The sequence below is a fragment of the Triticum dicoccoides genome, chromosome 6B, assembly GCF_002162155.2.
Source record: "Triticum dicoccoides isolate Atlit2015 ecotype Zavitan chromosome 6B, WEW_v2.0, whole genome shotgun sequence".
Taxonomy (NCBI): domain Eukaryota; kingdom Viridiplantae; phylum Streptophyta; class Magnoliopsida; order Poales; family Poaceae; genus Triticum; species Triticum dicoccoides.
The window spans coordinates 705,452,018-705,467,283 of record NC_041391.1 but is presented as its reverse complement, the minus strand read 5'-3'; the positions used below and the strand labels follow the sequence as shown (position 1 = coordinate 705,467,283).

At 39.7% G+C, this 15,266-nt stretch overlaps 1 pseudogene; it reads right to left on the bottom strand.

Moving 5' to 3' along the window:
• Positions 1-8,316: 8,316 nt before the first annotated feature.
• On the bottom strand, positions 8,317-14,050 carry LOC119324818 (annotated as a pseudogene).
• Between the last annotated feature and the right edge of the window lie 1,216 nt (positions 14,051-15,266).

Here is a 15,266-nt window from a genome sequence, read left to right as displayed (position 1 = left end):
TCGTCCAAATATTGCCTTATTTTGCTTAGACGAACCGTTTTTTGCTGTTTCTTTTTTCCTTTTCCTTTTCCGTTTCTTTTTTATTTTTCTTTCTTTTTTCTGTTTCTGTTCTTCTATTCTTTGAATTCTTTTCTTTTCTTTTTGTCTCTTTCATCAAATGTTCAGGAATTTTAAAAACGTCCATTCTTAATTTCTTTTTCATTTTTCCAGAAACGTTCCTGATTTTAAATTTAGTTCAGAAATTCCAAAAAAATTAAGAATTTCAAATATTGTTAGATTCTTTTACAAAAAAGATCAAAACTCATTTTTTTTCCAAATTTAATAAATGTTTTGCATTTTTTGTTAAAAAGTTCATAAAATGTTTGAAATTTCAAAAAATGTTCCTACATTGAAATTTTGTTCACAAATTTTATTAATTGTTCATGTTTTATTATTTTGGCAAATTCATAAAATGTTCGGAGAATTTGAAAAAAAAATGTTCGTACTTTTAGTTGTAATCATAAATTCAAAAAATGTTCTGGAATTTTTAAAAATGTTCCAGCATTTCCAAATTTGTTCACATGCCATGAAAATGTTCGTGTTGATTTTTGTTCGCAGATTGAAAGAATTTGTTCATTTTGTTCTTTGTAATTTTAAAAAACGTTTGCATCTTAACAATTGTATATAATTCCGAAAAATGTTCACATATTTGAGAGTTTAGAAAAATGTTTGAGAGTTTCGAAAAATGTTTGAGAGTTTCGAAAAATGTTCCAACTTTTCCAAGTTTGTTCACATATTTGAAAAATGTTCATGTTTTTAAAGTTTGATCCTAAATCCGAAATGTACAGGGGATCTTCGTAAAATGCTTCCATTTTGAAAAGTTATTCATAATTTCGAAAAAAGTTCACATTTTCAAATGATGTTCCTATTTTAAGAAAATGTTTCTGTTTTTTAAATATTGTTTGTAATGTCAAAAATTGTTCTCGTTTTCAATTTGTTTGCTTTTTTAAAGAAATGGTTGAGAAATTCAAAAAATGTTCACGTTTTTTCATGAAATATTTGTGTTTTGAATTTTTTTTTCATAAATTTGAAAAGGTTCAATTTTTGAAAATATTTACATATTTCAAAAAATAACTTTTGAAATTTTGAAAAAGATTTAAGTCTGGTGCGACTTATAGTTCATAAGCACTGGGTTGCTATTTTTAGTTACAATGCCGAGCGATTTTGGTTCATTCGCAGCAGGCCTCAATTCTTAATGTTTAGATTTAGCCACTGTCGTTTCCTTTTTAAGTGTCGCACTGCATCTATAGCACAAAAGGTCGATGGAAGGAGCGGCTAGCAGAGCTCGTTACTATCCGGCAAGTCCAGGAAACCTCGACACTCTAACGCAGAGAGCGTCACATAGAAAGTCCCCCAAACCACCAAGCCAGAACGCAGCTACTGATACAACTATGCCCAAAATATATTTAAGGGGCAGTGCCGAGTGGACTTGGGAGAGCAACTAATTAACGAGCGCTCCTTTAGGAGCCTCGCAACAATCAGCGTCACTTGGCGCGCTCTCAGCCATTCGCCATATATCGCTCTCTGGGCGCTCCCTACGAATTTTTTTATTTCTCCGCACATGTTTTTGGTTTTTTAAAAGGTTTTTTTTCGATGTTTTGGTTTCCCACCGGTCTTTCCTATCTTTACGACCAAAATTCTTTTTCGAATTTTTTCCGCAAAAAAACGCGTTTTCTATTTATTTTTCTTTCGCAATAGTCACGGTTTTGCTTCGCGAGAGGCACGATTGTGCTTTCACCAGAGTCACGGTCGTGCCTCTCCGAAACGGAAAAAAATGCGTTTTCTGTTTTTTCTTTCGCGAGAGTCATGGTTTTGCTTTCGCGAGAGACACGGTTGTGCTTCCGCGAGAGTCACGGTTTTGCTTCCATGAGAGTGACGGTTGTGCTTCCGCGAGAGTCACGGCCGTGCCTCCTCAGAAACGAAAAAAATGCGTTTCTATTTTTTTCTTTCGCGAGACTCACGGTTTTGCTTCCGCGAGAGGCACGGTTGTGCTTTCGCGAGAGTCACGGCCGTGCCTCCTCGGAAACAAAAAAAAATGCATTTCTGTTTTTTTCTTTCACGAGACTGGCGCTTTTGCTTCCGCGAGAGGCACGGTTGTGCTTTCGCGAGAGTCACGGCCGTGCCTCCTCGAAAACGAAAAAAACACGTTTTCTTTTTTTTCCTTTCGTGAAAGTCACGGTTTTGCTTCCGCGAGATGCACGGTTGTGATTTCGTCAGAGGCACGGCCGTGCCTCTTTCGGAAAGGGAAAAATCCGTGCTCCCGGTTTGGATTTTTGCCCGGTTTTTTCGTGAAAAAAAAGTTCGCAAAACCTGTCAACATGGGATCTAGTTTTGAAGACCTAGACGCGAGGAATCCAATGGCGAAAACGGTTCAAGATTTGAACACACGGTTTAAGAGATAAAACATTTTGAATAAACGGATCTACGGAAAAAGAGAAAAATTCTAGGTTACGAGTGATAAAACATTTTGCAACTTGAGGAAATTGGAGTGATCTTCGCAACGAGTACTCCTTAACTAATGATTTCGTGGACTTGGGCCTCGATGGGACGAGGGCACCTTTTTTTCTTTCAAGATTATTCGTGCGCCGACTAGGCCAACTACTGGATCGCGACTCATTTTTTTCTGTTCGTTTATTCTTTTGTTTACTTTCGTTTATTTATTATACTTCAAATTATTCAAAATAAATATATTGAAAAAACAGAAGAACACCACTACATGAGAAGGAAGGAAAACAACGATGGAAACCCCATAGGACCCCCCCCCCCTAAGCATCGAGGCCATGATCCACAAAGCAGCATCTGTGGCAACGATAACGGTGGTGAGCATTGTCGGAGGCGTGGCATTGGTCATGGTGGTCGGCTCTTCTCCGGCGTGTCCGTGAGACTACCTCGGCTGCTTGTTTCTGTGAAGTCGAAGCTGCGGTGCGGGGCACCGGTGGTGTACGATGGCGAGCGACAAGTGGTCCGTTCGGTGATCTTCCGTGACGCCAACATTGCTTTGCTCTCTGTAGTTCTCCGTAGGAGTCGGAGCTGCGTTGTCTTGCTGTGGGTGGATGGCGTTCCGCCGTGTAATGTAGTGTTGTTTGGTGGCCAATAGGGTTGTCGTTTTTCTTTTCTCATTGATCTTTGGATCCTCTTCATGTTGTTCTTTTGCTGCTTTCTGCTTAATCTAATTGAAGCCAACAATTTGCTGGATCTTTCCAAAAAAAAAAGAAACAAAGCAGCATCTGGAAACGTGGACAGAGAAGGCGGCGCCCAGAACCAACGCGAAGAACACCAGAATGCCCAAACCACACACACATGCTTGATCGGCCCAGTTGACACATTAGCCCAAATACATATCGTGTCAACACAACAATAAACCAACGCACAACACCAGAAATATATCCACAAACGCCTAAGAAAAACAATCGAATAAAAAAACAAACCGCATAAAGTCGTAGTCAAATCATGCACGGGAACAGAAACCGACAACTGCATGCAACCAACCGGCATGACCACAATTCAGGAGTCCATAGCAAACAAAAGTGAATCAAGGATGGCCCACCCGAGATCAGCGACCAAAATAGCAGTATCTACACAGGAAAGTATGTATCACGTTCAGAAAATTCACATCGACACGTTGAATCCACACGCAAATCCTACCCCGCCATGTCCCAAACAAATACACGTGTCACAACATTCAACTAAGTGGTGAAACATGGTGAAGAAATCTTGATTACAAATAGTGGTTTTGGTATTTTGTAGAACTACAAAAAATTTTACGAAGCTCCTATTGGATGCAACGAGCATCCAATAGGAGAGGCGAAGCACAGGGAGCCCGAATGGGCAGGCCCCCATTGGCAGGCAACGTTGTGAGCAGTACTTGCGGCGATATTATCACCCGGTGCGCTAAACCACTGTAGAGGCACTATACCCGATACATTTTTGAAATTTGCGATTTTTCAATAATGCAAAAACCTTTGAGAAAAAAGAATTTATAAACATTTTGATTTTTTGAAAATATGAATAAATTTCGAAATTATAAAAAGTTATTTTGAACAGCTTTCTAAAAGTATGGACATTTTTTGATTTTTTGTAAATATGAATAAATTTCGATTTTCTTTTGAAGAACATTTTGTGAAAATCATGAATTTTCTAATCTAAAATATTTTTTAAAAACACAAAAACTCAGATATATTTTTTCAAATTCTTGAATGAAAAGGCTAATTTAAAAAAAGACATAAAAGGAAAAAATAAGAAAAAAAAACAAAAATGAAAAACAAAACCAAAACCAACTTGTTCAGAAGCTTCCTAAAATGGACCAGGATCCTTCAAAAAGGTCCCCAAAACCAGGTGGCTCTTAAGTATGATGAGTGCGCCAGCCACTTCGTCGCTCACTCTGTCGTTCCCTGTGCATTTTGGCTACTATTTGTCGCAAAAAAAGGTAAACTGGATTTGCCAAAATTCTGTCCGCGACTCGATAATGTGCGTCATCTATCCATCATGTCGTACCAGTGCTACACCAAGACCAAGGCAAATCATATTTGGCATGGTGGTCGTCAAATATTGACCAAACGCGTAACTTTTTTGAAAATTGGGAACAATTTTTCAAATTTGCGACAAATGGTTTGTATTGACGGCAATTTTTTCAAAATGCATGAAATGTTTTGACATAAAGATTTCTGAAATCATTGATCAGTTTTTGACTCGACGAACATTTTATGAAAATCTGGAACATTGTTTTCAAACTCATGAATATTTTATTAATTTTGTGAACATTTTGCAAATAAATCATGAACATTTCTTGAGTTAGTGAGCATTTGTTCAAATTCACGAACATTATTTTAATACGTGAACATTTTATTCCCAGAACATTTTTTTATTCACGAACACTTTCCTGGACATGCGAATATTTATTCAAAATTACAAAAAAAATGCCGCATTCATGGAAATATTATGATTTCCAGATTATTTTCAAAAATCATAAACATGACTGAAATTAATGCATATTTTGTGATTTGCTGACCAATTGTTTAAGAAAATTTGTTTTTGCTGGAAATTGGGAACGTTTTTTAAATCCTGATTTATTTTAAAGAAGAAAAAAACCACAATAGAAAAAGTAGAAAACCGAGATGAAAAAACAGGGGCATCCCACCCTGCACATTGGTGGGGGTGTGTATTTCGCGACTTCTCAGCGCGCACTACACGGAATAGGAGTGGAGGTCCTATATGCCGCACTCTGCATCCAATTGGCGGCGATTCGCACAGGGTGCGCCGCTCATGTGAGCCGGCCCATTGCGGGGCTAATCAAGCGCGCCTCGTTGGAGTGAAGTAAAACGCGTGACAAAAATTTGGTGCCTCGCAGGGATCAAACCGCAGATCTCACGCTCATTAAATGGTGGTCACATGTTATATGAACAAGTGGCAGATCCAAAAAATTTCAATAAAAATAGATTTTTTGGAATTCCAAACATTTTTTAATATTTGGGAATTGTCTTTTAATCCCAAACATTTTTTGTAAAAACCGAATACTTTTTTGAAAAGGCATGAACAATTATAGAATAATGTGAATATTTTGTGAAATTCTGAACAAAATTTTGAAAATTGAGGAATAATTTTGACGCACATGAACTATTTTTTAAAGTGTGAATATTTTTTAAAAGCTATAAACATAGTTTGAAAAAAATGAACAACTTTGAGAAATCCCCTAAAAAAATTAAAACACGGACATATTTAAAAATTCAAAGATTTTTTTGGAAATCCTTAGAAATTTTTGAAAACCACGAAAAATTTCCGAAATTACATTTTTTTTTCGAATTAGTGAACATTTTTCAACGTTGTGAACAATTGTTTTAAAAAGGGAACAATTTTGGAAATCTGAACAATGTTTGCATTTTCAAATCATTTTCAAAAAAGAATAAACTTGAAAAAAAGTGTAAAAGAACCGTAGATTTTGAGATAATGTACCCCTGTTTTTCACGTAAAACCTTATGGTTATTTATGGATCCTCTTATGCATTATGTTTGAAATCAAGGAAAGGCAATTCTTGCATCCCACCTTGTTACATAAGGTAAGTATTGTATAATAGTTCGTTTTTCTGCTCTTTTTTCCCATTCCTCTGTGTAAATAGCCAAATATAGGTTCACTATCAATAACATCCTTCGAGAGTAACGTACAGTTGAAGAACACCATGCATTGATGTGTGTTCGGGGCCAATATTGAGTATCATGAAATCTTTTCTCGTAAACGGTAGATTCATATCCTTTCTTCCTTAATTCATTATTCCGTAAAAATAGATTATTTCATAAATTCCACAAAGCGAGGCTCATCAAAATGAAAAATCTAAGACTACTAAATAAGTAAGTAAAAAGGTAAACGATTACATCACTGCTCTTGAATATTCAAGTGACCGATTAATTTATTATAACGTACTCTGTTTATCTTTGCCAATCAGTGATCTCTCCTCCGACTTCTCTAGAGCCTCCGGTATCACAGCTGATACATCGACGGGTTCTGCACCCATACGAGGATGAAATGACAGAAGTATCAAAATAGGATAAGCTAGCGGTGAGAAGAGCCGCTTAAATAGGTGTCAGGTGGAAAAAAGAAATATAAAAAACAAAAAGAAAAGGAAAAAATGGAAAAACAAAAACAAATCGGTTTCAAGGACCTTCTAGAAGGTTCCCAAAATAGGTCACGAACTAGAAGGTTCCCAAAACCGGAAAGAGGCAACACGTTAACTGGGCCGACTCGCATGCTTCGCTTGTGCGCTTCCATGTGCGCAGATGGGTCAATTTGCCGCAACACGCGGCTAATACGAATCTCGAAGAAGGAGGTCCCATGAGACAAAGGAATCCCTCACCTCAACAATGGCCTTTAGTGGTCCGGCCCATTGCCTTTTTGTTTTCTCTTTCTCAGTGCGAGGTTTTGTTTCGTCTTTTTTACTTATATTCGAATTTCCAGATTCAAAAAAAACTTATATTTAAATTTCCAAAATTATCTAAATATAGATATGTAAGAAACTTATTTTTTTAATTTCCAAAAACGGATCACTGCATACTATAAAAATGCATGGGTGGTGCTACAAATTTCGTTCTCGTGGGTTCCGAAAAAATGTGCGTAAACTTTCAAACAATGTTCATGCAATGTTAAAAAAATGTTCACGTCCTTCAAAAAATATTTTTGAAATTTATAACAATGATTATACAATTTAAGAAAAGGTCCATACCATTAAAAACATTCATTACTGTAACACTTGACAAATATTTGCACATTTAAAAGGGTATTTCCTAGCATTTATGAAAAACCATGTACATCAAAAGAATTTTCACAATGTATTTAAAAATATATATTTAATGTGTACTTTTAAAAATATTCAATGTGTATTTGAAAGATGTTTAACATGTATCAATCAAAATTTCAACCTGTATACGAAAGAATATTCAACGTGTATTTGGAAAAAGTTTGCATGTATTTGAAAAACATTTTTTTAGGAAAACCCAAAAGAAAAATAAATAAAGGTACCATTAAAGAAAACACACAAAAAAATCACGAAAAAACTCCTTAAATCGGTCTGTACCGGTCCATAGAAGATTGTCAAAACCACTCCGTAGAAGCTACAGGACCGGTTTACTAGCGTTCGCGCCAGTGGCAAAATGAGCTATCATCTCACATTAGGCGATACATAGCTCCCCCGATAGACGAGCCTGCTAGGCACGCCTCTAGCACGACGGAATCACGTCCGGTCGCCTTGGCACGACTCCGGTCCTGTGCCAAACTACCCAAATCCAATTACACGTTTTTTTGTTTTCATGCCTTATAGCAGGCAAAAGTTCTTGGGCTGACAGACCTAACCACCATACAAAATGGTCTTGGGCTGTAGCTAGTATTGGCCTATGAGTATGAGTACGATTTAGATCAAGCATGCGTCGAGTTCTATTTGTCGTTCACAAGGGTATATATGGCGAAATTCAGGTCATTTCCTCCATCCATAGATGACACGCTACAAGAATTCAAACTGGTTCGACTAGTTGGTCTCATTGATCTCAACAAATTTCTCCGTGAATGCATCGAGCAGACAGGCACCGACACAGAAGGGTCTGGCCTTGATTCTTCGGGCGAGCATGGATGGATTAATTACTACCACTGATATAAGTTGCACCACGCACGGTGTACCTTTGTAGACTGGACATGTTGAATGCTGATTTAGCCAGACAAGAACTATGAGGAAAGTAATTCAAAATAGAGAGATCATTATCTTGTCATCTACAAGACAGATGACCAACACACCTAGCATAGAGGACAAAAATGGTTCAGAATTTTTCTAGCCATAGGATAACTGGTAAATAACATCGAACAGCCAAGCTCTCTCTATGTTGCTACGAGAACACATACCATTGTCATGAAAGCTAAGCTACAGCCAGCTCTGATTGGGATTGGGGAATGGTTTTCCTAATAAGTTCCACAAACCGCTTTCAAGCTTATACTAGATATGTGAGTAACATATAAATCACAATAATAAATTTGCTTTCTGAACTATCCTCAGGCATCGACTTCGTTTTGGAAATACATAATCACCGAATACAAACTTGTTAAAATTTCAGCTCTCTTTCATCCAGTAGCCACATTTCATTTCCATTAAAAATGTGAAACACTGAATGCATGTTGATAAAACATGGTCTGGTGTGTGTGTGTGAATTTCCCATGGAATAAAATTCTTGGCAAATGAGAGAACAAGTAGTAGCAATAGATCAGCCTGGTGGCACCTCATCAAGACAGCCTGCCTTCTCGCACTGGCGAGCCAAACAACGTACATTTTTAGAGAAGGTATTAGTAAAGGCTAGAGATGAATTAAGGGACAAATAAATCAAGTGGATGCACGAAAACATTTGACAAAGTAATGATACAAAATTAACCAGTAGAACTTTCAAATAGATCTGAGATGGGAACATACTCGTTATGTATCACACTTGACTTATCGGCACCTCCAGGTGTTGGTCTTCTCTAGAAGCAATACCAGCAGTGGAAACAGCCACTGATATAGTAGAACATGCACTTCCTTGTGAATCGGAAACAACTTTCATCTCTAAATTGGAATTACAGGTGGCTTTGTCCTCCGACTAACAGTCATGTTCAACCCTTTAGTTGTGTGAATCGTTGCTCCGGTTGTCATCTCGACCTATAATAGTTCTCATAGATGTGAGAATATATTTATTAGTTATGATGAACCAGAAAGCTGAGGGGAACATACCGGAGGTGCTCCTGGAGCCATCTGAAAATCAAACCGCTTGACAAGCATTGCGGTTGCCACCACATTCTACGCATAAATTACATAAATGTTAGGGATTCTCAGTAGTCGCATAACATATGACTGTGTAGGACGTGCATCCTCTTGGTGCATGCATTGGCTGGGAAAGCCACAAATCTCTGTTTTCACGGGAAAAACAATATTATATATTCCAAGAAGCCTAAGGTAAAATATAGAAAAAGAAGAAGGCCTTAATACAACTAAATTAAGTTACTAAAATCTAGTAAAGCTTATGATATCGCAAAATTCCATTTCAAAATTATCTGATGTGAACCCCAAATAATTGGAAGAATTGTTTACCTCAAAAGTAGCAAACATATCACCTACACATTTCCTTGGTCCGCCACCAAATGGAAAGTAACTGAAAATTCAATAATAATATTATGAAAATTCAATAGTCATAATCTAGAATTGCTTTGTAAGCCATTATTTAAATAATGATAGCAAACATATGCCACCAGTATTCTTCAAAAGAAAATCTACCACAACCACCATATGGATCTCTAAGAATTTGACATGACAAATATGTTTGTATGTTTATTTAAAAATATGTGCTCTTACAAGACATATATCAACTTTATTGCAATAATGGTGTTGATGCAAACTGAAAAGATAGTGACACTAGAGAAACACAAGGAAAAAAACACAAGAACGTAATGTATTGACTATTGTTTTCATACTAATTTCGAGTTTCATAGGGATACTTAGGAGACAAGTTTTATCTAGAGATATGGTGTTGCTTTAACCCTCTGCAATAATTCAAATTGTTCCTTCGTAGCGATTCAAAATGCCAGATTCATTGCAACTGAAGAAACCCTACTCCTTTAGATTTTTTTTGTTTCAATAAAGGATAGTATTTAATATCAAAGAAGGCATCAATTACACCCGCCCCCCTTTAGAGATGTATTGCATGAGCAATATGATTTATTGCCCATAAAACTAAAGATTATACAAACTCGAGTAATATCTCTCCCATGAAGGCAATATTCATCTATTCCCTCTTATCCATATTAATTGTCGTTGCTTTACTACAACTTTGTACAGTTGTACTAAAGCAGTGATGATGATTAATATGGATCGAAGGGAGTACATCTTTGGCCTTCCTACGTCCTAAAAAAGGTTGTTGTTAAAGCATTTAATTGTTAGTATAAAGTAGTTACTAAAATTGTGACATATAAGCTTACTAGCCTATACAAAGTTACAATTTCGAATAAATTTCTATTATGGTATGTAATGGTTATTGTGAAGGCATTTGCGTGAATATTTTTCACGACACTCACAAAGCAACAACATAGTCACAAAATATATTGATTGGACTAGCATTTTAACATGATTACCATGGGCATGTGTTATTATTCCATTAACCAAAAATTCTAATTCGATTTTAATTCATCCCATTTCAGATACATCATTAACACATTCAAACTTTCGAAGGTCTTCCGGTTCTTGCAACATAAATTAGAAACAACTAATAAACTTGATAGCTTGGGTGACACATGGTGTCCAAAAAGCATTTCATTATAGTAGTAGGGATGGAACCTGAATTTTTGGTTTGTCTCATTTGGATTTGGACCGTCCAAAGGCCACCTTTCCGGACTAAAAACATCTGCATCATCCCAGTGCTTTGGGCAGCGATGAAGATTCCAGATAGATATAAAAATGTCTTCACCCCTTGAAAAGAGTAGTATATTTTCAGATTATTTTTTTAGTTTTCTATGGAAATACTAAAATAAACAACATCACACATACAAATGCCCAACAATAACAACAATTAAACAAACTTAGCTACCAGAAACAACATAAGGAAAGACAAATAAAGAAAATGTTGAGCAAAATAGTCTGCAAAAGACTGAGAAAGGGTAGGAACACTCCATGCTAATATGCTATTCACACGAGTATCCAAGGGAAAAAGATGCACAAAAGTCCAAATTAGACAAAAGAAGCATAACTACATGGCAATCATGGTGCTTTGACAAATTAATAAATGATCCTTACTCCTTAGACATGAATTGAGACCAAAGCTGGCAACTATATTAGTGAACTAACAGGTGTAATTTTGTTAGAAAATGTTTACCTGCCGATTGGGTACTCCCCTAGCATATCATCCTCAAGGGACCGACGAATTAAAACTGGCGGTTGTGGATATAGTCTCAAAGACTGCAACAATGATAATATTCTCATTCAGTAACAAATCTCATTATGTGACAAGGTAAAAACTTTGGTGCTTACTTCGTTAATAACTCGAGTAGTATACTTTAGTTTCTTCACATCCTCAATTGTTGGTAAACCATCTCCTAGAACATCATCAACCTACAGATAGTTGAGCAAACAAAATGTCAAGTATCATTTTTACAATTCAGAAGTGTGAGCCTCCGTGTAAAAACTAAATTAGAAGTAAATTTTGAGTCTACCTCAGCCTGGAGCTTGGACATTACTTTTGGGCACTACAAGTTCACCATATAAAACAGAATGAGAATAAGTAAAAAATGGTTCAGTGAATTTGAAGATGAACAATGATATAATATCACATGATACTGCTATACTACATTACTACTACAACATTGAGTTTTGAGTCGTTAACCATATCACACCTTAGATAGAAGGTAAAATGTCCATGTTAGGACTGCTGCAGAGGTCTCATGGCCAGCTATGAGCATTGTCATCAGATCATCACGAAGCTGCTTGCTGGACACCTAAGGTAGATGGGTTCAACAGTGAAGTACTGTGAATATAAGAAAACCCCAAATATCTAAAATACTTTACACAAGTGCATCTATATCGCCATACATCTTCTCCGGATGCCAATAGAAAGCGGAGAATGCTAGGATCTTGCTCATTCATATATTCCTCATGAAACTGCAGATCTTCTTCATCTACCATTCTCTGCAGCAGGAGTCTTAGGGTCATGATTTTTCTAAACACAACAGTTGGTATCAAAGTATAAGAAAGGGCTTACCTTGCATGTAGAAATTAGTTCATCAAGAACATTATTTATCAGCACAAGAGCTTCATTAACCTTCCTCTGCCGAGGGGAGATGTCTTTCCATATTGGTATTTTCCAAGTTGGTATAGGAGCAGTGCTCCGCATTTCCGCTTCTCGTAGTGTTACATACGCAGCCTGATCATGCACCAACAAACCGAATAGTAAATTGACAGAAAAAGAAAGGAAGACAAGCGGATGAAATTTCATAATATACTCAGTAATACGGCGAGATCTGAATAATAACCTCAACCATTCCATTATCATAAGATAATGAATCAAAATCATAATTGAATACTGCCTTCCCAATGACATCCAATGTAAGTCGAGAGAACAAAGATTCCATCTCCACATCCGCCCCATCCAATGCCGCCTTGTCCAACTTCTGACACAGCCGGTCTGAAGCTTTCCCAAAGAGACCTATCATCTCCGTCACAAACTGCTCAACAGAATTCAAAAGTGAACAAAATTCCTATAGAAAGAAAGCAGTAAACACAAAACCTTAATAGCGAGTAGGAAGCTACTCTCTTCATTCCAAAATAATTGTCCTGGTTTTAGTTCGAAATTGGTCACACAAAACCTTCTGATGCAATGATGGTACAATGGCACGCCGTCGAACACGCCAAACCTCCCCGTCAGCTGGGATCAGACCCGTACCCATTACAAACTCCAGTATTTCCGCAAGAATACCCTACACCACCACCATGATCAAACAAACAATGACCGAATCAAACAGGATGCTACATACTTTTTATTTCTGAAGCGCGGCGTTTCTTTAGTGTTGAAAATAACTAGTAACTTTGCAATAAAAGAAAGCTGCTGGATCAATCGATGTAGAGGCCCGGGGTCATAACCTCTTTTTGATAAAAATAAACGAAAATGCCTAGAGAACCAAACCTTGGAATAAGCCTTAGAGTTGTCCCTGAGGATATGCTTAGCTATATCTGGATCAGAGACGATGACAAAAGACTGGAAGAAGAAAAAAAAATCAGAGGCCATTAGCAACATGGCTGGGTTCACAACACTGCAATTTTGGGAGCAATTCGCTAGCTTCAGTGGCGCGCTCACCTTGGGCCCGAGGTTGAGGCGAAAGACGCCGCCGTGGGTGACGAAGTGGTCGTAGAGCGGCAGGAAGATGGCGTCCCCGGCAGCCAGCGACCCTGCCACCTGCGGCAGCTCCGGGCCCCTGCGCGCCGCGCCGACGCCCGCTACCTTGAGGAGCCCAACCGCGAGCGCCCCCGGCGGGCCCAGCTTGGCCAGCCATCTGAACAAGATAAGATTACCGAAAAAGGGTTTCCCCCCGCTTTGTATACAAAGCAACTGAACAAGATAAGATCACGGCTTGCCTCACCCGATCACCACCGGAGCTACACGTGAAAGAAATGCCAGAGACGACGAGGAATTCGCCGGGGAGCACTGACCCGGTGCCTGGGGCGGTGAACTCTCGAGAGGAAGCGCGAGCGGAGAGCTCGGCCCGACGCCGCTTTTGCTCCTCGAGGACCGGGTCGGGGCCGCCAGAGCCATCACCACCTGGCGCGGAGCAGCGGAGGAGCAGACAGTTACGTCCGCTGGCTGCCGGAGCGAGGCGCGTGGGCCGGCCCTGGACGGAGCCGAAGTAGCCCAAGGGCAGTGCGGCGGCGGTGGTGGCCATGGCCCTGAACGGTGCCACGAAGCTGGGAGGGGAGGGGAGGAAGAGAGAGGATGAGGGGAGGCGAGGTGCCGTGCGTGGAGAGTACACTGGAGAGAAGAGAAGAAAGGATGGGTGGACGTGGGCTAACTGGACGAGAAGACGACGACGACGAGTCGCCGTCCGGCCGTACGCGGCGTTCGTGTCCACTGGCGCACAAGACAACAAGTCTGGGGTCGTGGTGAACTGGTGACGGTGATTCACGCGGCAAGTGCATGCATGGAGAGAAATCGAAGCTATAGCCGGCCGGGGACCATGGATTGGATAGTAGAGTAGTTGACGCACGGGCTGCTCGAGCACGTGCATGTGGCATGGGAAGACCAAAGGGAGCAAACTGTAGTGCTGTCACTGTATTTCAAGCCAGAGCCGACATATACGCTGACCGGCGACGCATGAGCAGATTTTAGCAAGCAAACAAACCACAAGACCCGTGGCGTTAGAGAAGAACAGAAAAATCGTCCTTACTCGTACGATCTCACGCCACAGCGCAACAGTGGTGCAGAGGCATGGCTGCATGCGTCGGAGCTAGCAGAAGGGAGAGATAGAGGAATGAGGAGAGGTGCGTTGCCGTGCGTGCGTGTAGAGTGCTGGAGAGAAGGGAAGAAAGGATGGGGTACGGTGGTAGAATACGTCCGGTCTCCATAGGGCCAATAGCTCGACGTTTTTCATGCAAATTGAAAGGAGTGCGATGTAGTTCGAATGAATGACTGTGAAGCGACGTCTTCGAAGCCAACAATAGCTCCAATGCGACATGGCTCTGTTTAACCGTGAAATGAAAAACACGAGGGGTTAGCGATTTGAGTTATGACACGCGGGACCCACCAGTTACTCGCATGCGGGTGGGACCCACAACTTATCCACACAAGCATGCCCGTGCTCATCAGCGTGCCCCGACCCGAGCCACCCACGAGCCCGAGCCAGCCCGCACCCCTCCATTCCTTGCCCTGCCCCTTTCCTTTCCCACCTTCTTCTTCCTCTGCTCCGGCAACGAAGCGCGCCGCCGGCGAGTGATGTCTAGCTCGACTTCGGCCACCCGTCAATCATGAACGTAGTATGGTCCACTGCCGTTGGCAAGATGCCCCGATTGCCCGCGCATGGAGCCTCTGAAGCGTTTGACTTGTGTGAGGGAAGAAAATGGCAACCGTGGGCGCGAGTTTGTGAAATGTTTGAACAAGTCACAGCCGAGGCAGGTTAGATCTGTGTTCTTGACCAATCCTATGGTCTAATTTCTCTCAATTTCTTTCTTTTTTCCTCGAATTAGGGCGGTGGAT